Source organism: Chrysochloris asiatica, unplaced genomic scaffold, assembly GCF_000296735.1.
Source record: "Chrysochloris asiatica unplaced genomic scaffold, ChrAsi1.0 scaffold00275, whole genome shotgun sequence".
NCBI classification, from domain to species: domain Eukaryota; kingdom Metazoa; phylum Chordata; class Mammalia; order Afrosoricida; family Chrysochloridae; genus Chrysochloris; species Chrysochloris asiatica.
In genome coordinates this window covers 2,320,230-2,345,009 of record NW_006408793.1, presented here as the reverse complement: position 1 = coordinate 2,345,009, position 24,780 = coordinate 2,320,230, and the positions used below count along the sequence as shown (strand labels likewise).

At 40.4% G+C, this 24,780-nt stretch overlaps 1 protein-coding gene and 1 pseudogene across 1 annotated transcript in view; both read left to right on the top strand.

Annotated features, from left to right (window-relative positions):
- The window catches only part of ARHGEF28 (Rho guanine nucleotide exchange factor (GEF) 28), a 183,022-nt gene that overhangs the window by 133,782 nt on the left and 24,460 nt on the right, over positions 1-24,780 (top strand). The gene's annotated exons all lie outside the window — the stretch shown is intronic.
- Positions 11,347-11,704, top strand: LOC102823425 (annotated as a pseudogene).

Here is a 24,780-nt window from a genome sequence, read left to right as displayed (position 1 = left end):
TCTACCATGGAGTGGCTGGCAGGCTTGAACCGTGGACTTTGGGATTCACAGTCCAGTGCTTATTGTATGGAGCAACTGCACTTCTAGTTATTACTTTAAAGAAGTGTTTGTTCTTTCTCTCATCTGGTATGTCTGTGTGATGAGACAAGGTCAGGGGAAATGTGAACTGGTAAATAGGGAGGCTGGTACAAAGAGCCCAGCTGGCACAATAGGGAAGGAAGTGCTCTACTGCTGACTGAAAGGTTGGATTTGAACCCCCCAGGTGCTCCATGTGGGAGAAGAACCTGGCAGTCTGCTTCTGAAAAGATTATCAAGCCAAACCAGACTCACTGCCATTGAGTCAATGCTGATGCATTGTTGTTGTTGTTGTTAGCTGCCATCTAGTCAGTACCAACTCATTGCTGCCCTAAGCACAACAGAACACAATGCTGCCTGGCCCCACGCCAGCTCACAATTGTTGCTACACCTGAGTCCTTTGTTGCTGCCATTGTGTCATTTCATCTCATTGGGGTTCTTCTTACTCTTCAACCCTAATTCTGATGCGTAGCAACCCTATATGGTGTTTCCAAGACTATAGGTTTTTACTGAAACAGACAGTCTCTTCTGCCTCCCCTGGAGCCACTAGTTGGTTTAAACTGTCAAGCTTGTGGTTAGTAGTCCTATGCTTATCCCACAGTTGTTGTTGTTAAGTGCCGTCGAGTCATTTCTGACCCATGGCGACCCTGTATAGGGTTTCCGAGGAGCAGCTGGTGAGCTTGAACCACCGACCTTGCAGTTCAAATGGCTTTGCAGTCTGGTGCATTAACCCACAGCACCACACCAGGACTCCACCCAAAGTAACACCTAGAAAATCCTATGGGGGACAATTCTACGCAGTCACATGGGATTGCCATGAATCAAAATAAACTTCATGGTCTCTACCACTACCAACAATAAGGCTGATAGAAAAAACTGTATTTAAATAAAATTTAGGCAGCCTAGATTAAAATTTTAATTGCTCTATTTGATCTGATTTTCATGTGTTCTTTGTGCTGTGGCTATAAGTGTGCTGTAATTGTTCTTTCTACTCTGGCCACCACCACCAATTTTATAACAATTCTCAAATTCCATGCACTGTGCTAAGATTTTACAGGGAGAGACACTCAATTAATTCTCATCGTAGCCCATCATCTTCACTTGAGAGGGAAAAAAGACACAGATGGGTTTAGGGACTTGTGTGAAAGTGATTTGGTGTGAAAATTAACATGAAATCTTCTTAGTTCCCCTTCATTTATTTGTACCTATATCTCAAGATTTGCAGGTTACCTAAAAAGTTCTCTTCAATGCTATAAATCGGTTAAGATTTTGTCATGCATGTAAAATAATTTAGATCAAGAGATACTAACTTAAAGACAAATTACCTGAGTATGTGCAAGCATGTAGAAATTTACAATTCAAGGGTAAGTAAACAAGTATTGCTACTTAGGGCTCCAGTTTATACTGGTTTATTCCAAACAAAACATGTTTAAGCATGTTTCTTTGATCAGTGGTTGACGGCAGACAAGTTTCATAGTAACTCACTTCTCTTAGTCTTGTTAACACTCCTTCAAAAAAACAAAAGGTCCACTCAAAACAGTGGTTTCTGAGATGATCACCTGGTCCAGTTAAATTCAAAAGAGAGCAGTCAGCTTAGAAGGTTATGGCGATTGTTTGTATGGGATTCTGAAGGGATAATCCTGATTACCAATCACTAAAGCAACTGCTAATGAAACTGAAGAATTCTACCAATTTCTTTGGAGTCCTGGTGTTGCGCTGTAGGATAAGCACTAGACTGCAAGGCCATTTGGACTGCAAGGCCATTTGAACCACAAGGTCGGTGGTTCAAATTCACCAGTCGTTCCTCAGAAACCCTATGAGTAACTATGAGTCCGAACTAATCTGATAGCACTCAACAACAACCAACTTCTTCAGTCTTAAACTGATCAAACATAAAATCAGGATGCATTGGCAATTACTGCTGATTGGAATGTGAAAGTTGGAAGCAAAGAATAAGGATCATTAGTTGGGAAATATGGCCATGGGACTCGGAATGATACTAGAGATCACATGATAGAAATTTCAAGACCAAGGACTTATCCATTGCAAATACCTTTTTAAAAAAGTGACTATATATATGAACAAAGAAGTTCTGGTAGCGTAGTGGTTATGATTCGGGCTGCTAACCTCAAGGTTGACAGTTCAAAACTACCAGCTATTATGTGGGAGAAAGATGAGGCTTTCTGCTCCTGTAAAGATTTACAGCCTTGGAAACCCTGTGTAGGGTCACTATGAGTCAGAACCAACTCCACGGTACTTAACAACAACAACAACATACATATGAACAAGGAGCTCTGGTGCAGTTAAGAGTTGGGCTGCTAACTTCAGAGTCAGCAGTTCAAAACTACCAGCGGTTCTGCGTGCGGGAGAAAGATGAGGCTTTCTGCTCCCGTAAAACTTTACAGCCCCAGAAACCCTATGCAGGGTCGCTATGAGTCAGAATCGACTCCACAGCACATAACCACCATACATATGAACATCACCAGATGGAATACAAAGGAATCAAATCGACTACATGTGAAAAGAGGTTGGAGAAGGTCAATATCATCAACCAAAACAAGACCAGGGACAACTGTGGAACACAGACCATCAGTTGCACATTTCCAAGTTCAACTGCTCATATGTACCTCTATGTAAAGAAAACAAAAATCCTCACAACCAAATCAATAAATAACATCATGATAAATGAAGAAAAGGTTGAAGTTATCAGACTTCATTTTGCTTGGCTCCACAATCAACAATAATGGAAACAACAGTCACAAAATAAACATTGTATTGCATCAGGCAAATCTGCTGCAAAAGACTAGTGTAGTGGTTGCGAATCAGGCTGTGAACCGCAAGGTCAGAAGTTCGAAACTACCAGCTGTTCCATGGGAGAAAGATGAGGCTTTCTGCTCCCATAAAGATTTCAGCCTCGGAAACCCTGTACTGGGTCACGATGAGTCGGAACCGATTCCACAGCACGTAACCACCACCACCAAAGTGTTTAAGAAGTAAAGATGTCAGTTTGAGAACTAAGGCATGCCTGACCCAAGTCATGGTATTTTCAATTGCCTCATGTACATGTGAAAGTTGAACAATGACTAAGGAAGACTGTAGAAGAGTCAATGCATTTGAATTGTGGTGTTGGAGAAGAGTATTGAAAGTATCATGGATTGCCAGAAGAACAAACATATCTGTGTTGTTAACCAGAATACTCTTAAGAAGTAAGGATGGCAAGACTTCATTTCTCATACTTTGGACATGTCATCAGGAGGGACATCATGCTTGGTAAAGTGTAAGGTCAATGAAAAAGAGGAAGAGCCCCAACAAGATGTACGGACTCAACCAATAGTTGTGAGGATGGCACAGGACTGGTGCAGTTGTGCATAGATTGCTATGAGTCAAAACTAACTCGACAACACTGAACAACAACAACAATCTTGATAGATTATCTTAAGGGACAGCGAATGATCATGAGGGCTTTTTATGAAAAAGTAAGAAAAGGCCAGGAAAATTGCACTGAGAAGTTTTTTCCCATCAGGATAATGCACTGGCTCATTCATTCTTCAAGAGTAACAAGGTCTGTCCCGTGAGAATTTCATTGAGAAAATTTACCCATGCATTCTACAGCCCTGATCTTACCCTTTCAGACTTGTTTTTCTTCCCAAAACTCAACGGACATTTAAAAGGAACACAATTTAAATCCCTTGAGGATGCCAGAACTGATGTCTTCAAGTGGTGTAAATCAAAGAGCACAGAATTCTTCAGGGAAGGGTTGTTGTTGTTGCTGTTGTTGTGTGCCGTGGAGTCGGTTCCAACTCATAGCGACCCTACACAGGGTTTCCGAGGCTGTAAATCTTTATGGGAGCAGACTGCCTCATCTTTCTCCCGTGGAGCAGCTGGTAGTTTCAAACTGCTGACCTTGTGGCTCGCAGCCCGATTCGTGACCACTACGCTACCAGAGAGAGATGGAAACATCTACCTTCAGAAGTCTATAGAGATAGATGCAGGATATGTTGAGAAACAATAGCTTCACGTTTTGATATTTTTGTTTAATAAAGGTGTCTATGTTTTTATAGCCATACTTTTTGACTTACCCTCAAATATATTAAGTTTGTTTTCCCAAAGGTGTCTCCCTTTACAACATATTAAAATTAAGTCTGCACCAAAATATTTTCAAATTTCACAATATTGTGTGAAAAGAATATTTTAATTATATACATATGTGTGTGAGTGTTAAACTTTAAATGAATTTTTGATCCATAAACTTTTTGTTATAAAAAATTTCAAATGAAAAGTATACTGTTGTTAGTATTTAAGTAACAGTCTTTAAGAAGAGACGATATGGTAATTTTTAGTGTTTTAAAAATATACCATGATTTAGAAATGGACACCTTATTTGTGTATATTCTGTACAAAGAAGCTTTGTCAAAGGTCTTCAGGCAATTTCCCATAAAACTGAAATTGTTATTAGATACTATCAATTTAAACAATGAAGGTGTATTTGAAACTGCTTTAGGGATAAGATATTTTTCTCTTTGCAATATTTTCAGGTGTCATGAGAGTTCTAGTTTTATTTTGAAATATACCAAAGCTCTTCTATAACTACCACTGTTAGTTTTTAGACTTGGTTTCAGAAATGAATTGAACTTCTAAAAAAGTAATTACGTAGTGGTAAAGGTATGATAAACGTCGATGTATATTAAGAGATTGAGGTACCTGTTATCAAGCCTGTATCAACATGTAGAAATAAGGTAGAACATAATGAGTCTGGAGATTCATTTAGCCATATTTCCAAGCCTAAGCCTTAATTAAAAGGCTTTGGAAATTTTGAACTCTGTGATTGGAAGGGATATCAGATGCATGCCTGTGTTTGGACTGCTTACATGAAAACAAAGCTGTAGAGTCGAAGATATTTATTATGAACCAGATATATCTAGGAACATTTGAAAGAAGTCAAAATTGGGGATCACTGGGCATCACCTTTTTTTTTCTTCTAGAATCCTGACAGTTTGGGGTGATGCTTTAAAGAAAGCTATGTGATTGCTTGCTCTCTGTAATCTACATCATGATAAGTGTCTAAAGAACTAGAGCTTGAGAGACTTAATCTTCATCTTTCTCATCCATAAGTGTAGAGATGGACTTTAGCCCTTTGCAGATTTTGTCCTAGGAAAGAGAAGCTTGTTAAACCTGGTGAGCTCACTGCCAACTTTCTGATTGCATAGTTCCCTGGGGGCAGACTATGAGCCAACTGGGCCTGGGCCATCCCGCCTTATTGCAGGGAGTCCAGCACACTGTAGGAGAGCAAAGCCAACAGGTGAGTAGATTCAGAGGCAGACCAGACAGCCATGTGGCTATATCCTCTCCCACCTTGGACTCTAATTTGCTTTGGATAAGCTGCCAAAGTGGAAGTCCAGGCGGTGTGAATGGTATCATAGGTTGGGCCTGGTTTGGAGTCATCCTTAGTTTAAACTATAAGGGAGATAAGAAAAACAAAAAAATAAAAGCTGCACAAACAGACACATACATGTGCATACACATACACACACACATATGTGGTCTGTGGTCCACATGTTTGACCTCTCTAGTATAATGTGGCTTTATTCTGGAAGTGATTAAAGATTTGCATATGGAAGGGAAATTTGTAACTATTTGTCTACCAAATAGCTGAAGCATCAGATATATCGTCAGTCACAGTGACTCTTGAAGCAATGATCCAAACCCAGTAAAAGAAGCCAGTGCTGTCTTGTATCAGACTCTGGGGACTGTCTCCTCCCTCACCCCTATGCCCATATATTCATGGAGAGTCTTTCTGTAGGGCTTGTTTAAAATGGTGAGGACTGTAGTTTTATATTTGCCTGTGATCACTGGTTTAGGAGGTGGCAAACTTTCTTTGTGGGCTAGAGGATCTTTTTTTTTTGTACAATTGTCACCTGTGTCATTGAGGCTTGAAAGCAACCATAGATAACATGTACACAAATTTACCAAAACAAATGGCCGTTTTTACCTAACCCAGAAGTTGGTTTCCAAACCCCCAGCCCCACTTAATTTGAGGTGTGGTGAAGGTTTTACTCCTCCTAATTTAGAATGTACTCAAAATTAATTTATGGCTTACAAAGTACATTTGAATTCATGATTTGATTTGTTCTTTAGATTTGAATCTTAGGTGTTCATGGTCACTGTCCCTGATCTTTCAAATAAAGTGTCTTTTCTCTTTCATTATTTACTTAGTTTCTATGCAAAGATATCGCTATAGTTTATGGGCATTGGCTTACAGCTTGGGGAGGCCCTTTCCCTCCAACTTCTAAACTCTTGTGATGGTGTTGGGAAGGCCATCCTCTAACTATAACGCTAATGAGAATTCAAATACCAGGAGTGAGATTTGTTGCTAGGACAATGATTGCAGTGACTACATGCATTAAGGTTTTCTGTTGTATGCTACCAAAAAAGATTCCCTACCTCAGAGATTGTGATTCCGTGGGGCTGCGTTTGCGGCTTGGGGATCTGTGTCTAACATTCTCCTAAGGTCATTCCAAAGTAGCCAGCCTGACACCTGTCCCTGAACTGCTGGCCTAGCATCTTGTGCTTGCTGTTTGGTGGCTCTGGATCCTATTGCTGCCTGATTCCTAAGCCTTGGGTTTCTCGTGAAGTTCCTGGTTGGTGCAAATAGTTAATGAGAGTGACTGCTAACCAGAATGTTGAAAGTTCTAGTCCACTATAAGAGCCTTGGAAAAAAGACCTTGCAAGCTACCTCCAAAAATTCAGCTGTTGAAACACTTTAGAGCAGAGTTCTACTTGGCCACACATGATGGGGTCTCCATGAATTTGAGCAGACTTGATGACAACTACTGTATTCCCTATATGTACAAAAGAGGAGGAAAGGAAATATTAGTTACACTGAAACAAGTTTGTTGTACTGTGGTGGCTCGTGTGGTTCTGTGGTGTTGGAAGCTATGCCACAGGTGTTTGAAGTACCAGCAGGATCATCCATGATAGACAAATCTCAGTGGAACTTCCAGAGTAAGACAGACTTGTTAGGTGGCATCGAGTTGGTTCTGACCCCCCGTAGTGACCCTATGTACAACAGAATGAAATATCACCTGATCCTGTGCCATCCACACAATTGTTGCCACGTGCGAGCCCATTGTTGCTGCCACTGTGCTAATCCATCTCATTAATCATCTCCCTCTTTTTCACTAACACTCTACTTTACCAAGCATTATATCTTTCAGGGACTGGTCCTTACTAATAATATGTTCATAATATAAGAGATGAAGTCTGGCCATCTTGGCTTCTCAGAAGCATTCTGCTTGTACCTCTTCCAACACAGATTTGTTTGTTCTTCTGGAAGTTCATTGTACCTTCAATATTCTTCTCCAACTTCACAACTCAAATGCATTAATTCTTCTGCAGTCTTCCTTACTCACTGTCCAGCTTTTGCATGCATATGAGGTTATTGTGAAAACACCATGGCTTGGGTTAGGCGCACCTTAGTTCTCAAGCTGGCATCTTTGTTCTTCAACACTTTAAAGAGGTCTTGTGCAGCGAATTTGTCCACTGTAATATGTCATTTGATTTCTGGACTGCTGATTCCATGAGTGTTGATGGTTGATCTGAGAAAAATGAAGTCTTTTGACAGTTTCAATCTTTTCTCCATTTATCTTGATGTTGTTTATTAGTTCAGTGGTGAGGATTTTTGTTTTCTTTACATTGAGGTACAACCCATTCTGCAAGCTGTGGTCTTTGATCTCCATCAGTTAGCATGTTAAGTCCTCTTTTCCTTCAGCAATCAAGTTTGTATAATCTGCTTATTGCAGGTTGTTAATGAGTCTTCATCCAATCCTGATGCCACATTCTTCTTTATATAATCCAGCTTCTCAGATTATTTTCTCAGCCTTTACATTGAATAAATATGTGCAGCCCTGAAAACCTTATGAATAGCAGTGGAACATTGTCAGAAATAGCACTGGAAGATGAAAATATTATGAATAACACTAGAATATTGTCAGATAATGATAGTGCCAGAAGATGAGCCCCTCATATTAGAAGGCACTCAAAATATGACTGGGAAAATGCTGCTTCTTTGAAGTAGAGTTGACCGTAATGAATGGAGTAAATCTTTGGAGATCTTCATTTGCTGATGTGACATAACTCAAAGTAAGAAGAACAAACTTCAAACATGCATTAACAACCGGAACATGGAATGAATATGAATTAGTAAAATGGGAAGTTGCCATAAATGAAATTGAACACATCAAGATCCATATCCTAGGCATTAGTGAACTAAAATGGATTGCCATTGGACATTTTGAATCAGGCAGGCATCAAACGGAAAAGGGATGTTGTCACATTTATCATCAAAAAGACCATTTCAAAATCTATCTTGAAGTACAGTGTTGTCTGTGGTAGGATAGTATCCATCTGTCTACAAGGAGGATCGGTTAATTACACTATTATTCAAATTTATGCACCAACAACTAAAGCCAGTGGTGATGCAATAGAAGAATTCTACAAGTTTCTCCAGTCTTTAATTGGTCAAATGTACAATCAAGATGCATTTATAACTATTGGTCATTGGAATGGGAAAGTTGGAAACAAAGAAGATAGATCAATATTTGGAAAATATAGCCTTGGTGATATAAATTATGCTGAAGATCGCATGATAGAATTTATAAGAGCAAAGCCTTACTCTTTGAAAATACCTTTTTAAAAAAGCTTAAATGTTTACTATACACATGGACCTCACCAGATGGAATACATAAAAATTAAATTGACTACATCTGTGGGAAGAGAGGTGGAAATGCTCAACCACCAAAATAAGGCCTGGGGCCAACTGTGGAATAGACCATCAATTGCTTATATGCAAGTTCAGGCTAAAGCTAAAGAAAATTAAAACAAGTCCATGAGAACCAAAACATGACTTTAACTATATCCTACCTGAATTTAGAGACCATCTGAAGAATAAGTTTGATGCATTAGACACTAATGACTGAAGGCCAGAAGAGTTGTTGTTGTTGTTGTTGTTGTTGTTATGTGCTGTCAAGTCGGTTCCAACTCATAATGACTCTGTGTAAGATTTCCAAAGAACAGCTGATGGGTCTGAATTACCACTTTGCTTATTCTTTAGCGCCACACCTGAAGAGTTGTTGGATGACCTAAACATCATACATAAAGAAAGCAAACGGTCATTAAAAAGACAGGAAAGAAAGAAAAGACAAAATGGATGTCAGAAGAGATTCTGAAATGTGCTCTTGATTGTAGAGAAGCTAGAACAACTGGAAAAAATGAGGAAGTAAAAGAGTTGAACAGAAGACTTCAAAGGGTAGGTCAAGAAAATCAAGTCAAGTATTATAATGAAATGTGCAAAGACCTAGGGTTACAAAACGAAAGGGAAGAACATGGTCAACATTTCTCAAGCTGAAAGAATTGAAGGAAAAAAAAAGGTGAAGCCTCAACTTGCAATAGCATTATATAGTATTCTGGTTAGGAGTTGGGCTGCTAACCTCAAGGTTAGCAGTTTGAAACTACCAGCTGTCCTGTGGAATAAAGATGAGATGTTCTGTTTCTGTAAAGATTTAGTCTCCAAAACCTATATAAGGTCACTATGAGTTGGAACCAACTCCATAGCACACCACCACCACCACCACCATAGGCAAAATTGGCTGTGGTGCTATAGAATAAGCACTGGACTATGAACCACAAGGTCAGCAGTTCAAACCCACCAGCTTCTCCCTGGAAACCCTATACAGGGTCACTATGAGTCAGAATCAACTTAACGGCACTTAACAACAACAACAACATCGGCAAAATTGAGTTCTGGTGTGACACTGCAGGATAATGCTCTGGACCACAAGGTCTGTTTGAAATACAAGGTCAGTGGTTCAAACCTACCAGCCACTTCACAGAAACCCTAGAAAGGGTCGCTATGAGTCAGAACTGACTTGATGCCACTTAACAACAACAACAGCACAGGCAAAATGGAATCATAGTGTGGCGCTGTAGGGTAAGCACTGAACTACTAACCACAAGGCTGGTGATTCAAAGCCATCATCCACTTGTTGGAAACCTTGTTATGAGTTGGAAGTGACACTGTGGCATTTAACAATAGCAGTAACATAGGCCAAATATTGAATGATGTAAACAGAATCAAAAGATGGTGGAAGGACTCTACAGTGTCACTGTATCAGAAATACATGGCCCATATTCAAGTATTTCAAGAGATAATATATGATCAACAACCAATGGCACTGAAGGAAGAAGTCCAAGCTTCTTTGAAGGCATTGATGAAAAAAACAAGGCTCCAGGAATTGACAGAATACTGAAATATTTCAACAAGAGATTTGGAAGACAGCTACTAGGCCAACCAACTGGAAGAGATCTATATTTGTGCCCATTCCAAAGCAAGGTAACCCAACGGACTGCAGCAATCATTGAATAATACCATTACTATTACAAGCAAGTACAATTTTGCTGAAGAAAATTCAAAGGTGGTTACAACAGTCCATTGACAGGGAACTAACAGAAATTCAAGACAGATTCAGAAGAGAAAGTGGAACTAGCTATATAATTGCTGACGTCAGATGCATCTGGGCTGAAAGCAGAGCATGCCAAAAAGATATTTCTTTTTACTTTATTGACTATGAAAAGACTTTCAACTGTATAGATCATGACACGCTATGGACAACATTGAGAAGAATGGCTGTTCCTGAACACTGAATTGTGCTCATGAGGAACCTGTTTATAGACCAAGAGGCAGTCTTAAACTTGTATATAAGCAATTGATGGTCTATTCCACAGTTGGCCCCTGGCCTTGTTTTGGTTAGAGCATAACAAGGGGATACTGAATGGTTTGAAAATCAGGAGATATGTGTTCCAGGGTGGTATCCTTTCACCCTAGTTATTCAATCTGTATGCTGAGCAAATAATCTGAGTAGCTGGAGTATATGAATAAGAACGTGGTATCAGAATTGGAAGAAGACTTAGTAACAACCTGAGATATACAGATAATTTAATCTTGCTTGCTGGAAGCAAAGAGAACTTAATATACTGATGAAGATCAAAGACCACAGCCTTCAGTGTATGGATCGCACCTCGATGTAAACAAAACAGATATCCTCACAACTGAGCCAATAAATAACATCATGATTAATGGAAAAAATATTTAATTTACCAAGTTCCATTTTTCTTGGATCTGTAATCCACACTCATGGAAACAGCAGTCAAGAAGTCAAATGATGGTTCTTTCCCTTGGCCTCAGATCCGGCGGCGGCGCGGTTTTTTCGCTCAGCCATGGCCAAGATCAAGGCACGGTAACCTTCGCTGCAAGAAGAAGGAGGAGCTGCTAAAACAGCTGGACAACCTGAAGGTGGAGTTGTCCCAGCTGCGCTTCGCCAAACTCACGGGCGGTGCTGCGTCCAAGCTCTCTAAAATCCGAGTTGTTCGCAAATCCATTGCCCGGGTTCTAACTGTCATCAACCAGACTCAGAGGGAGAACCTCAGGAAGTTCTACAAGGGTAAGAAGTACACACCCCTGGATCTGCGGCCCATGCGCCGTAGGCTCAACAAGCACGAGGAGAACCTGAAGACCAAGAAACAGCAGCGGAAGGAGCGGCTGTACCCACTGCGGAAGTATGCCGTCAAGGCCTGAGCATCTTACGTCAATAAACACAAACTGGCTGACCAAAAAAAAAAAAAAAAGTCAAATGATTTATTGCATTAGGAACATTTGCTACAAACGATCTCTTTAAAGTGTTAAAAAGCAAAGTTATAAGTTTGAGGAGTAAGGTGCACCTGACCCAAGCCATGGTACTTTTTAGTCCTCTTATGTACATGAAAGTTGCACAATGCATAAGGAAGACTGTAGAAGAATTGCTGCACTTGAATTATGGTGTTGGGGAAGAATATTGAAAGTACCATGGACTTCCAGAAGAACAATCAGATGTGCCTTGAAAGAAGTACAGCCAAAATGCTCCTTAGAAACAGGGATGGTGAGCTTTCATCTGTCATACTTTGTATGTATCATCAGGAGGGACAAGTCTCTGTAGGACATCGTGCTTGGAAAAGTGGAGGGTCAGCAAAGCAGAGAAAGACATATTGACACAGTGGTAGCACCAATGGGCTCAAACATAACAATTGTCAAGACCGTGCAACACTGCATACAGTTTTGTTTTGTTGTACATAGGGTTGCTGCAAGTCAGAAGTGACTTGAAGGCACCTAACTACAACAAAATTCATGAAGCGTTCCATATTTTTCAGAGTTCTGGTGTGGCACTGTGGGTTAATGCACCAGACTGCAAAGTCATTTGAACTGCAAGGTTGGCAGTTCAAGCTCACCAGCGGCTCCTTGGAAACCCTATACAGGGTCCTTATGGGTTGGAATCGACTTTACAGCACTTAACAACAACAACTACAGCAAATCAAATTTCCTAGTATGTGCTGGGATCCAATCACCATTAACTTCCTCCTACATTCTAGAAATAATTCAGTCTGTGATTCAAAGGAACCTGGTGTGGCATGGTGGGTAAATGCTCAGCTTTCTAACTCAGTAGTGGTCGTGGGAGAAAGATGTGGCAGTCTGTGTGCTTCTGTAAAGATTGCAGCCTTGCAAACCCTAGCACAGTTCTGTTTCGTCCATAAGGTTGCCATGAGTCAGATCAACTCAAAAACAATTAATGATTGTGATTCACAGATAGCCTGCTCTTGCAGCGTAGTGGTTACGAATCAGGCTGCTAATGTCACGCTCAGCAGTTCGAAACTACCAGCTGTTCGGCAGGAGAAAGATGGGGCTTTCTGCTCCAGTAAAGATTTACAGCCTCAGAAATCCTGTACCGGGTCACTATGAGTCAGAACCAACTGCACGGCACATTACAACAACAAACATATTGTTGAGCCCTGGTATGGCGCTGTAGGGTTAGCACTGTATTGGTAATCAAAAAGCCCGCAGTTCAAACTCACCAGCTGCTCTTGTAAACCCTAGACAGGGTCATTATGAATCAGAATCAGAATCAACAGCATACAACAACAAAAACAACACATTGTTAGGAAGTCAATAGTTAAGAAATGTGATTAAAAATTAAAGACAAAACTTGAAATTGGAGAAATGTTTTCTTTCTTTTTTTTAAATTGAGATTAAAGTTACATTAGAATGAAAAAGATAACTATATTTCTTTATGGGTCTAAGAGGTGACATTTGTTCATCTATCTCCAGAACTGTCATGTGGAGAAAGTTCTAAGAGGCCCACATTTGCTTCCCTTTGTTCCTCAGGAGCTCTGGTAGCGTAGTGGTTACGAATCGGGCTGTGAACCGCAAGGTCAGCAGTTCGAGACTACCAGCTGCTCCGCGGGAGAAAGATGAGGCTTTCTGCTCCCGTAAAGATTACAGCCTCGGAAACCCTGTACAGGGTCGCTATGGGTCGGAACCGACTCGATGGCACTGAACAACAACAATGGTGGAAGAAGTTGCATCAGTCAGCCACATTTATAGAACCGCATGTAAATACACGGGATCTGAAGACAAGGCTTGAATATTTATTTTTCAACCATAATGCAGCTTGAGTATCAGTAAATTAAGTATGAAGTCTAGTTCAACATCAGTGCACCAGCTTCTTAAACTCTTTTTCTTGTTCATTTGGGATGGGTTGCTGTGCCAAAGCCCTGATGTTCAGGAGCTCTTATGGTGCAAGAGTTAAGTGCTTGGCTATTAACTGATATGTCAGTGGTTCGAACCTACCAGCTGCTCTTCAGGAGAAAGATGAGACAATCTGCTTCCATAAAGATTGATAGCCTCAGACACCCTGTGGAGCAGCTCTCTTCTGCCCTATAAGCTTACTTACTGTAAGTCTGAATTAACTGGATGGCAGTGTGGGAATGATGGTGTTTTGTGTGCCATGAAGTCGATTCCAACTCACAGAGACTCAGTGTAACAGAGTAGAATCACTTCGGAGGGTTTCTTAGACTGTTACCATTATGGGAACAAACTGACCATCTTTTCTCCCTCAAAACTGCTGGTGGGTTTGAACTACCAACCTTTCTTTTGGTATCTGAGTGCTTGACCATTGCACTTGTTATTGTTATGTGCCGTGGAGTCGGTTCCAACTCATAGCGACCCAGTACAGGGTTTCTGAGGCTGTGAATCTTTACGGGAGCAGAAAGCCTCATCTTTCTCCTGTGGAACAGCTGGTAGTTTCGAACTGCTGACCGTGAGATTAGCAGCCCGATTCATAACCACTATGCTACCAGAGCTCCTTACACTATGACTCCTTATTTGGGACATAGAGCTTCCACAACTCTACAGATCATCCAACCCTGTTTGGTTACAGTGTTTATATATATATTCTGTCTATCTATCTGTCTATCTATCTATCTATCATCTATCTATCTATCTATCTATCCACACCCCAGGCAACCTCTAATCTCACTTTGGTTCTCTGAGTAGACTTTCCTATTAGAAAGAGAATGTGGAGAGTAGCCAACATGAATATTCTGGTTTAAATCATTTCTCACTTTAAATTTCAAATCTGAACTCTGGTTTATGACCTCCATCCCTTTCAGAGTTTGACTGCTCTGCATCAATTTGTCCTTGTTAGTCTTGAATAAGCTGATAAAAATCAAGGTTCAGAATCAACAAGAAACAAATCAATTTGAATTAATTATAGGTATAAAAATGTTTGGCATGTCTGTTTACTCCACTGTTGAGTAAGTTTCATGGAGATGGCCAGTCAAGTATGTCTTGATTATTTCTTGCTCTTACCATAAACACCAAGCATAGTGGTTGGCATAGAATGAACATTTAGTCAATATTTATTATCTGAATTAGAGAGTAACAGTAGAAATTTCCAGACCCTTTAATAGAAATGAAAGTCACTGTTAGCTGGCATGACTTCTTGTTGAGACTTTGAAAATTTAAGGAAAGAAAGATGGAGTGTTAGTTCTAGTTGCTGTTGAGTGGATTCCATCTCATGATGACCCCATGTGTGTCAGAGGAGAATTATGCTCCACAGAGTTTTCAAAGGCTGCGTTTTCAGAAGACGATCCCCAGGTCTTTCTTCCAAGACACCTTTGGATAGATTTGAACCTCCAGCTTTTCAGTGATCAGCCGAGCCCATTAACCATTTGCACTGTTCAGGGACCTCTATATGGTATGGCATTGCATGATAAGCACTGGACTGCTAGCCACAAGCTTGACAGTCCAAACCTACCAGCTGCTCTAGGAAACCCTATGCATGGTCACTATGAGTCATAACCAACTCGACAACACACAACGACAACAGCAGTAGTGGTTAATGCAGGCAGGACATACAAGTATCTGAGGCTAACTAGCCAGATCTAGTGAGCTTCAGACTTTTTGTAAGGTTGGGATGAGTTAGATGGTATTCTTAAAATGTAACTGTAGGATTGTTTCCCTTTAATATCTTACTGGTGGTGACCTTGAAACATTACAGAACTTTTCCCTTTTCATTAACGTTGAAATAATTGTATGTACCTGGTGTGGCACTGTAGGATAAGCACTGGACTGCTGACCACAAGGTTGGTGCTTCAAACCCACCAACTGCTCCTTTTAACCCCATTACAAGGTGGCTATGAGTCAGAACCAACTCGATGACACTTAACAATAACAACAGCACCAACAGCCAGTGTACAGTACTATCTATTGGTCTCATAGAAGCACTCCTCACCCAAGCAGAGGAAGCATCTCTTTATGGAAGCTATTTCTTCCAGAGAACATTGTGAATGGCAAAGAAAGACTTAAACAGTGATGGTGTGTCTTCCACAGAATGCCTCATTTCTTCTAAACTGATTGAAATGAATCTGTTATTGTCATTTTAGGAAGTTGGCACATCAACAATTTAGCATTAAATGATTGTATTAATAGCAATTAAGGAGCTCTGGTAGTGTAGTGGTTATGAGTCAGGCTGTCAACCTCAAGGTCAGCAGTTCAAAACTACCAGCAGTTCCGTGGGAGAAAGATGAGGTGTTCTGTTCCCGTAAAGATTTACAGCCTCAGAAACCCTGTGCAGGGTTGCTAGGAGTTGGAACCGACTCCACGGTACTTAACAACGACAACAATAGCAATTAGATTCTTGGTTCACTGGAGTATACATATATATATTTAAAGCATAGCACAGCTTGGACATCAGTAAATTAAACATGGGTGGCTAGTTCAACATCAATGCAACATTTCCCTAACCCTTTTTCTTCTGCTAAATCCTATTTAACAGTCCAGTGTATCTCCTCAGGCAAAACAATTAGTTTTTATTTCATTAAACCTATTCATAGAATGTGAACTGACTACCCTGAAGAGCCTTCGAAGGCATTAGCCTTAAAATATTGCTAGAAATCTTGTGGATTTATGATAGAAATCTTAACAGTCAATGTGCTGCTATCTTAAGAAATGTGTGCCTGTGCTTTACTCTGCACTGACGGACTGAAACATATTATGAACTCTTAGTTCATCAATTCTCGAGCACGGGAGGCTGAGGAGGAACCCTCCTCGGTTTTTCTGCTCAGACCCTGAACCAGATAACAAATAAGCCTGGGCCTTAGTTTTGGTCTGTGGTAATGCTAATTTACCATGATAAATCACTGCTGGGTTTTCTTGGATAAGGGGCTAGGGTGCCCATTCTCTTTCTGGATAAAATATTAATTCAATTTAATTTGAAGCATTAATACTTAGTTGGAAGATTTACCTCAGGAACAAATATAGGTTTCCAAAGACTCCTGTAATGCAGAATAGGAATAGGAGTATTTTGCTGATCAATTTCACAGCCTGTGCAAAAGCTCATTATTTTTACGGTGACTCTTTTCCATACTCTGTGCAAATTTCGCTACACTACAGTCCCTCCCTCCCCCTTCCCTAAAACATAACATGCTGGATGTTTGGATTAAATACAGACTATTTGGATCACCAACCAGAAATACAGGAGGCCCTACTTCTTCGGTGAATCGAGGCCATTTTTTGTTTTGTTTTAAAGGAATGGTGCCGTAAGGCTTTGGAAGAAACATTTACAAGCAAAACACTGGCAGAGTTTTAATTTTATTTAATGACCTGCTTCCTACCAGTGATCTTGGCACCCTGTGCAGTGATTTGCAATCAATTAATCCAGAATGTTGTAAAACTGCAGGGAGGGCATTGCAACTGAAAGTCTCATAAATCCACAAGAAACATAAAGGCAGGAGTTGCATACTCAAAACATCTTTGTGTGAATCCCATAATGACGAGGTGATTTGATTTTCTGTGTTCCACTCTGTCATCAGAAGTCTTATCGATTCTGAGATTTGAAGTTCCCACTTCTCCAAGATGGCCCTTTACTGGGTTCTCACTATAGGAGTCTGTGTTAGCCTCGTGCTATTTGGATATTTGTGATCTAGACAGGGAGGACTTCTTGATTCCTTTGGATTACTGAAAGAAAGTGGTGGTTTTGCTTTCTGCCATAAATTCAAGGCAATCATGATCAACTGCATGCAAGAGGCCATGTTTCTGGGAGTCTTTGTGGAGAGAATTTAGAAAGGAAGCATGTTGCCATCCTGGGAATAACACTGACATTTGCTAGAGGCAGATGGCAGAAGGCAGGGTAGTGTGGTATAGGAAGTTAAGGAGACTCACACACTCAGCTTTGCCAAAGACTTCTGGAATCTTTGTTTCCAGGATCTTAGGCTTGTCTTCTTCTTGCCATTTCAGATGTATCCTTTGCTGTTAACTGTTAAACTTTGATGTTCCCCCCTTATTTCAACATAGTAAACATAGAAGCATTAGATATTCTTTAAATTAACGAAGCCTAGATCCTTGGATGTGTGTATTATCAGGTTGTCTTTAGTCATTTTCATAGGGTTTTCTTTTGGAAATGTTCTTATAATAAGAATATGGAAGCATACAATATATTCCATCAAATCAAACTCTAACAGTCTTTCAAGAAATGAAAGCTGTATTACTTCCAATGTGCCAGTTAAACTTTTGACTCTTGATGAATATATTCCTACCAAAAATAGTACTATTTTTTATTATGTGTTAATTTATCAGGATTGACATGGTAGATTATAAACACATAGTGTTCATCTTATATTTTTAGATGCCTGATGGCTTCTGTTCAGCATGAGCCCTAAAATATACCCACAGACTTTTGCATATGCAAACTACTTTTCAGCAGCACATATTTTGGAGGAAAAACATAATGAGCGTTTGGCCCGAATGTGATGGTCTGTTAGTGAGCGCATGGTAATAAGGCCATATTTTGTGTTCCGGCTCCAGCTGAGAAAGTGCCCTTGTACACTCATGTCTCCCCCGGGAATGCAGGCTGGAATCATAGCCCCTTTGGAAGGAAAATTCAGTAATGCTGCAAGAGAGGTGCTTAGCTTGCTTTTAGGCACTTTAACCAACTACCTACATAAACTTTTTCCCTCTTTTTAATGGTTGGTCATTTTTTTTTTTTTTTTTGCTGAACAAGCAGTCTGAGGTAATTTTTAGTGTGTGCGTATGGAAGAACAGATATGAAATTCATTCCTCTACTCTGAGCTGGCTATGATTTGGTTACCTTAATGAATAAGAGGCAGGTAGCCTAAATCTAAATGGTGTGAATCTGAGAGCAAACCAAGTATTGTTAAAGATCACATTGAAAGTCTCCTACTAGAAGGAGTTATTGCCCTGTGCATAGATCAAGGGACAGTTGTTAGAAATGAATGGTTTCAAATCAGGAAAAATGTGCATCAGGGTTGTATCCTTTCACTATACTTATTCTGTCTGTATGCTGAGCAAATAATTTGAAAAACTGGATTATATGAAGAAGAACGTGGCAACAGGATTAGAGGAAGATCATTAACAACCTGCAATATGCAGAGTCCTGGTGTGGCGCTGTGCGCTAATGAACTGGACTGCAAAGTCAGTTTAAACTGCAAGGTCAATGGTTCAAGCTCACCAGATGCTCCTTGGAAACCCATACAAGGTCACTATGGGTCAGAACTGACTGACTATGCTTAACAACAGCAATAACATATGCAGACTTGAGGCACTTACTGAGGAAGAATAAAATAAATACAGCCTTCAGTATGGATTGCACCTCAATGTAAAGAAAACAAAAATCCTCACAATGGAACGAATAGAAGCATTGTAAGTGGAGAAAAGATTAAAGATGTCAAGGATTTCATTGTACTTGGATTCGCAGTCAGTGTTATGGAAGCAGTTGTCAAGAAATCAAATGACGTATTGCATTAGAAGTTCTCCTGCAAAAGACCTCTTTACAGTGCTGAAGAACAAAGATGTTGCTTTTAGGATTAAGATGAGGCTGACCCAAGCCATGGTATTTTCAGTTGCCTCATGTGCATGTGAAAGCTGGACTGTGGAAAATGAAGACCAGAGCAAAATTGATGCTTTTGAATTATGGTGCTGACAAAGAATTTTGAAAGTACCTTGGACTGCTAGAAGAACTGGCGAATCTGTCTGGGAAGAAGTACAACTAGAGAGCTCCTTAGAAGTGAGTGTGAATGCTATCAGGATGCACCAGCCCATGGAGAAGGACATGATGCTTACTAACGTGAAGGAAGGGTCACAATGAGATGGACTGACACAGGGGCAGCAACAATGGACTCAAGCATAATACTTGTTATGGGTAGGCAGTGTTTTACTTCGTTGTGCATAGCCACTTATTGGATACCTAACAACACTAGAATACGTTATTACCGTTTGTAAAAATACAGAAGTGTTTCTCAAATACTGTTGCCAGTAAATGAAAATATTTCTTCTTTGAAATGGTTATACAAAGCTTCAAATTCAGTCTCTTTCCTATTATTGAAAATCTCCTATTATTTTATCCCTTGTTGATGGTGGTGGTGATTGTGTGCAGTCAAATTGATTCTGACTCTTAGTGACCCTGCATTGGGGTTCCGAGCCTATAAATCTTTACAGGAACAGAAAGTCTCATCTTTATCCTCCTGCTAAGTGGCTGGTGGACTCAAACTGCTGACCTTGTGTTTTGCAACCCAACACGTAACCACTATAAAACCATGGCTTCTTTATACCCCTAATATAGGACATAATTAAGGAGCTCTGGTAGCATAGTGGTTACGAGGCAGGCTGTGACTCTCAAGGTCAGCAGTTCGAAACTACCAGCTGTTCTGCAGGAGAAAGATGAAGGCTTTCTGCTCCTGTAAAGATTTACAGCCTCGGAAACCCTGTACAGGTTATGTCTCCAGCATATAACCACCACCACCACCAGGGCATACGTGGAGTCCTGGTGTGGTGCTGTAGGTTAATGCAATGGACTTCAAGGTTGGTTTACACCGCAAGGTCGGTGGTTCAAGCTCACCAGTTGCTCCTCAGAAACCCTATATAGGGTTGCTATGGGTCAGAACCTACTCAACAGATTTAACAACAAAATAGGATATAATTAAATTGTTTTTATATATCAAGGTGAATTTGAAGGTAAAACATGTCTTTTCTCAAACTGTATGACTGTGGGGGTGATTTCTTACAGTTGTTTTTGAGCAAACATTGACTAGAGTTTAGGATGTAGTGTTGGGCAAAATTCTAGCAAATATGTTCCATGAAGAACCTAGTTAAATGAGTCAACACGGAGTCAGAAAATAACCTTAGGGTTCCTATCTACTTAGGATATTCTTTTGACCAAATGACCATGAACAGAATCAGCCCAGAGCTATTTCTGTGAGGGCAGTAGATGATACTCATCCCATCATTTAAGGATGAGAAGATAAATAATAATATTAAGATTAAAATACACTAAAAGGTACTTTTCCAATGTAATGGCCCTAAAGTGCATACATACATTGATACTTTTAAGTGAAAGGAATCCTGGTGTTGCACTGTAGGAGAAGCACTGACTGGTAATCACAAGATTGGAAGTTCAAACCCACCAGCTGCTCATTGGGAAAAGATAAGGTTGTCTGTCTTAGACACCCTGAGTAGGATCGCTATGCGTTGGAATTGACTTGATGACAATAAGTTTGGTTCTGTTTGTTTTTAAGTGAGGTGTTTCTGGGTGTTACAGACTGTTAAGCTTTCCTCTCCTAACCAAAAGTCGGAAGGGCAAACTCTCCCCAAGGTGCCAAAGAAGAAAGACCTGGTGATCTGCTTCCAAAAAGGTCACAGTCATGAAAACCCTGTGGAATGCAGTTCTACTTTGCAATACATGGGCTCAGCATGAGTTGGAATCCACTATTAGGAAAAAAACAAAACAAAATACTTTTACACAAGGGGTTTGAATAAATGAACAGATGTACAAATAAATGCATAAAGCAATACACTTGATTGGGTATGGAACTAGTCAAGTGGTTAAGAGCAGAGACTTGAAATTTATACTGGCATTCTGATTCCAGCTCCATCATTTGCTATGAGTAGGAGCTTGGGCAAGTTTGAACTTACTTGGTATGGCTCAGATTCCTTGACTATAAAATTGGGCTTCTAATAGTATCTAGGAGCTCTGGTAGCGTAGTGGTTACGAATCAGGCTGCGAACCGCAAGGTTAGCAGTTCGAAACTACCAGCTGTTCCACGAGAAAAAGATGAGGTTTTCTGCTCCTGTAAAGATTTACAGCCTCAGAAACCCTGTACAGGGTTGCTATGAGTTGGAACCTACTCCACGGCACATAACAACAACAACAATAGTATCTAGTTCTAGTTGGAGTCCTGGTGTGGTGCTGTGGGTTAACGCGCTGGACTGTAATGTCAGTTTGAACCAAAGATCAGCAGTTCAAACTCACCAACTGCTCCTTGGAAACCCTATATAGGGTTGCTATGGGTTGGAACTGACTCAACTGCACTTATCAACAACAATAGTATCTAGTTAATAGGTGACATATATAAGACAATACATGTAAAAATCTTAGAACTTTATTAACATTCAGTTACATATTTATTGTTCTTCCTATTGCTATTATTCCTGGTGATGGTGGTGGTTATGTGCCGTGGAGTTGGTTTTGCCTCATAAGGACCCTGTACAGGTTTCTGAGGTTGTAAATCTTTATGGGAGCAGAAAGCCTCATCTTTCTTCCACGGAACAGCTAGTAGTTTCGAATCGCTGACCTTGCAGTTCACAGCCGGATTCGTAACCACTACACTAAATCCTTAGAAAGTGCATTCAGTGACTTGAGCCCCTGGATTGCTTCTAAAATTGCTGTTCTGATGACCTGGAAGACTTATTACTGTGTCTCACTTGTTTAATATCAAAGTAAGCATTTCTCAAGAAATGTGTGATAGTTCTATTGTTTTCATTAGTGTTTCATGAAAAAAAAAAAAATCCCCATTCTGTTATTGTTAAGTGCTGTTGAATTGATTCCAACTCACAGTGACCCCGTATGGGGTTTCCAAGGAGCAACTGGTGAGTATGAACCACTGACCTTTTGGTTCAAACCATCCTTGCCATCCAGTGCCTTATCCCACAGCACCACATCAGGACGCCATGTTGTTGTTGTTGTTAAGTGCCATCGAGTAAGTTCTGACCCATAGTGACCCTATATAGAGTTTCCGAGGAGCAGCTGGTGAGCTTGAACTGCTGACCTTGCAGTTCAAACGGCTTTGCAGTGTGGTGCATTAGCCCACAGCACCACATCAGGACACCATAGTCAGATAATATTGGGAATTGCTGGTTTGGATACAGCATAACTTTTTCACAATTATTATGATGCCCGCATGTGCTCTGAATCTCCTCCTTCTTGCCTAGCACCCTGCAGGACTCCTATTCCTTGAGCAGCTCTTAGGTAAGCACTGATGTCAGTGGATGTCGTAATAAACTCGTTTGCATGTGGCACATCCTTCAATTGCATGCCTTCTCCTTTGGGAACAATTGAAATCCAAATGACAGATACCAATGTGAGTTACTGCATGGATTGTGTTTTGAAAACCAAATTCTATACGATGAATTCAAGATAGAACTCGGGTTAGTCCCCAGGTCAGCATTTGAGCCTGTGGACAAATGGCTTGTTTCCAGTTCTCTTAGAATCTGGGTCAGCATTTCTGGGCTTATTCAATCCATCCGTGTGTTGATAGTCATTCAGCCCTTATGAGGCACAGGGGCTGGGTGCTTGGGCTAGAGCTCGGATCTGGCTTCTAATTCCTCAACCTATCCCATCCTCCTCTCCCTTTTCTCAGCCTATGGTCCAGCCACATACATTTCTTTGTTATATGAAAGGCCAGGCCCCCTGATGCATACTATTTCCTCTGTCAAGAATATCCTCTCCTTGACCTTTCAACCTGCTTAGCTCTTATTCATCTTATAGGACTTGACTCTTGGGTCAACTCCTCCTAGAAGCCAACCCAGATCCTCCTAGCCTCTAGGTGATCTCACAGTGCCCAAATTACCCTTTTATCCACTTGTTTCCCCTCTGGGCTCTAAGCTGATTTATATGATTTTATCAAGATTGAATTTACATACAGTAAAATGCTTAGATATTAAGTTTATGATTAAGTTCATTTTGTTAAAAGATTATCAAAATATAGAACATTCCCATCACCTTCAGAAGCCTCCCCAAATCAATGCCCATGCCCAGAACCAACCCCTCATCTGACTTCCATCCCCACAGGTGAACTTTGATTTTTCTAGAATGAACTGGAATCAGTCAGTATGCACCTTTGTGTGTCTGCTTGTTTTATCCAACATTGTCTTTTTGAGATGCACCCATGATGCAGTGTGCACCTGAACTTGGTTCCTTTCTAGAGCTAGGTGTAGTGAATAAACCACAGTTGCCTCATCCATTCTTCTGTTGATGGACATTTGACTTGTTACTAGTTTAGACTATTATTGTTGTTGTTGTTGTTGTTAAGTGCCATCAAGTCGGTTCCGACCCATAGTGACCCTGTACAGGGTTTCCGAGGCTGTAAATCTTTACGGGAGCAGAGTGCCTCATCTTTCTCCTGCAGAGCGGCTGGTAATTTTGAACTGCTGACCTTGCGGTTTGCAGCCCGATTCGTAACCACTATGCTACCAGAGCTCCTTATTGTAGAAGACTATTTTTAGACTTTTATGGGCATTCTTGTACAGGTCTTTTTGGGACTTATGTTTTCACTTCTATTGGATAACTATCTATGAATCAATTTACTTTGGTCATAGGATAGATGTCTATTTAACTTTTAAGAAACTGTGAAACAGTTAACCAAAGCATTTATACTCACAATAAGCATTCTGGGTACTGAAGCCAGGTCTTACTCAACTAGGTTTCCCTGGTGTCCATTTCAATGCAGAATTCAGACTGCATTCAGTTCATTGATTAATGAATGAATAAGAAAGCTCAAAACAGTTCTTATTCTAACATATCCTCTACTGACAATAAAATAAATGGATGCTTTGTTCATCTAAAGGGTGGAGATTTCATTGACTAAATATGGAATCAGTTCACTCTATGTATTGTTAGATGCTGTTGAGTTGGTTCCAACTCACAGTGACCTCATGCACAACAGAAGAAATCATTGACCAACCTGTGCCGTTTTCACTACTGTTGCAATGCTTAACTCCAGGGTTGCTTTCCAACCGGAAGGCCTCTTCTTCTGGCTCTATATCCTGTAGTGTTCTACTGCTATTCAGAAGGTTTTCATTGGCCAGTTTTTGGAAGCAGATTGCCAGATCTTTCATAACTAGTAATACACACACACATACACACGTATCCAACTCAAGGTTACCACATGTGTTGTAGAGCAAAACTGTACTCCATAGGATTTTTAAGGCTGTGACCTTTTAGAAATAAATCACCAGTCCTTTTTTCTGAGGTACTGTTGGGTGAGCTGAAA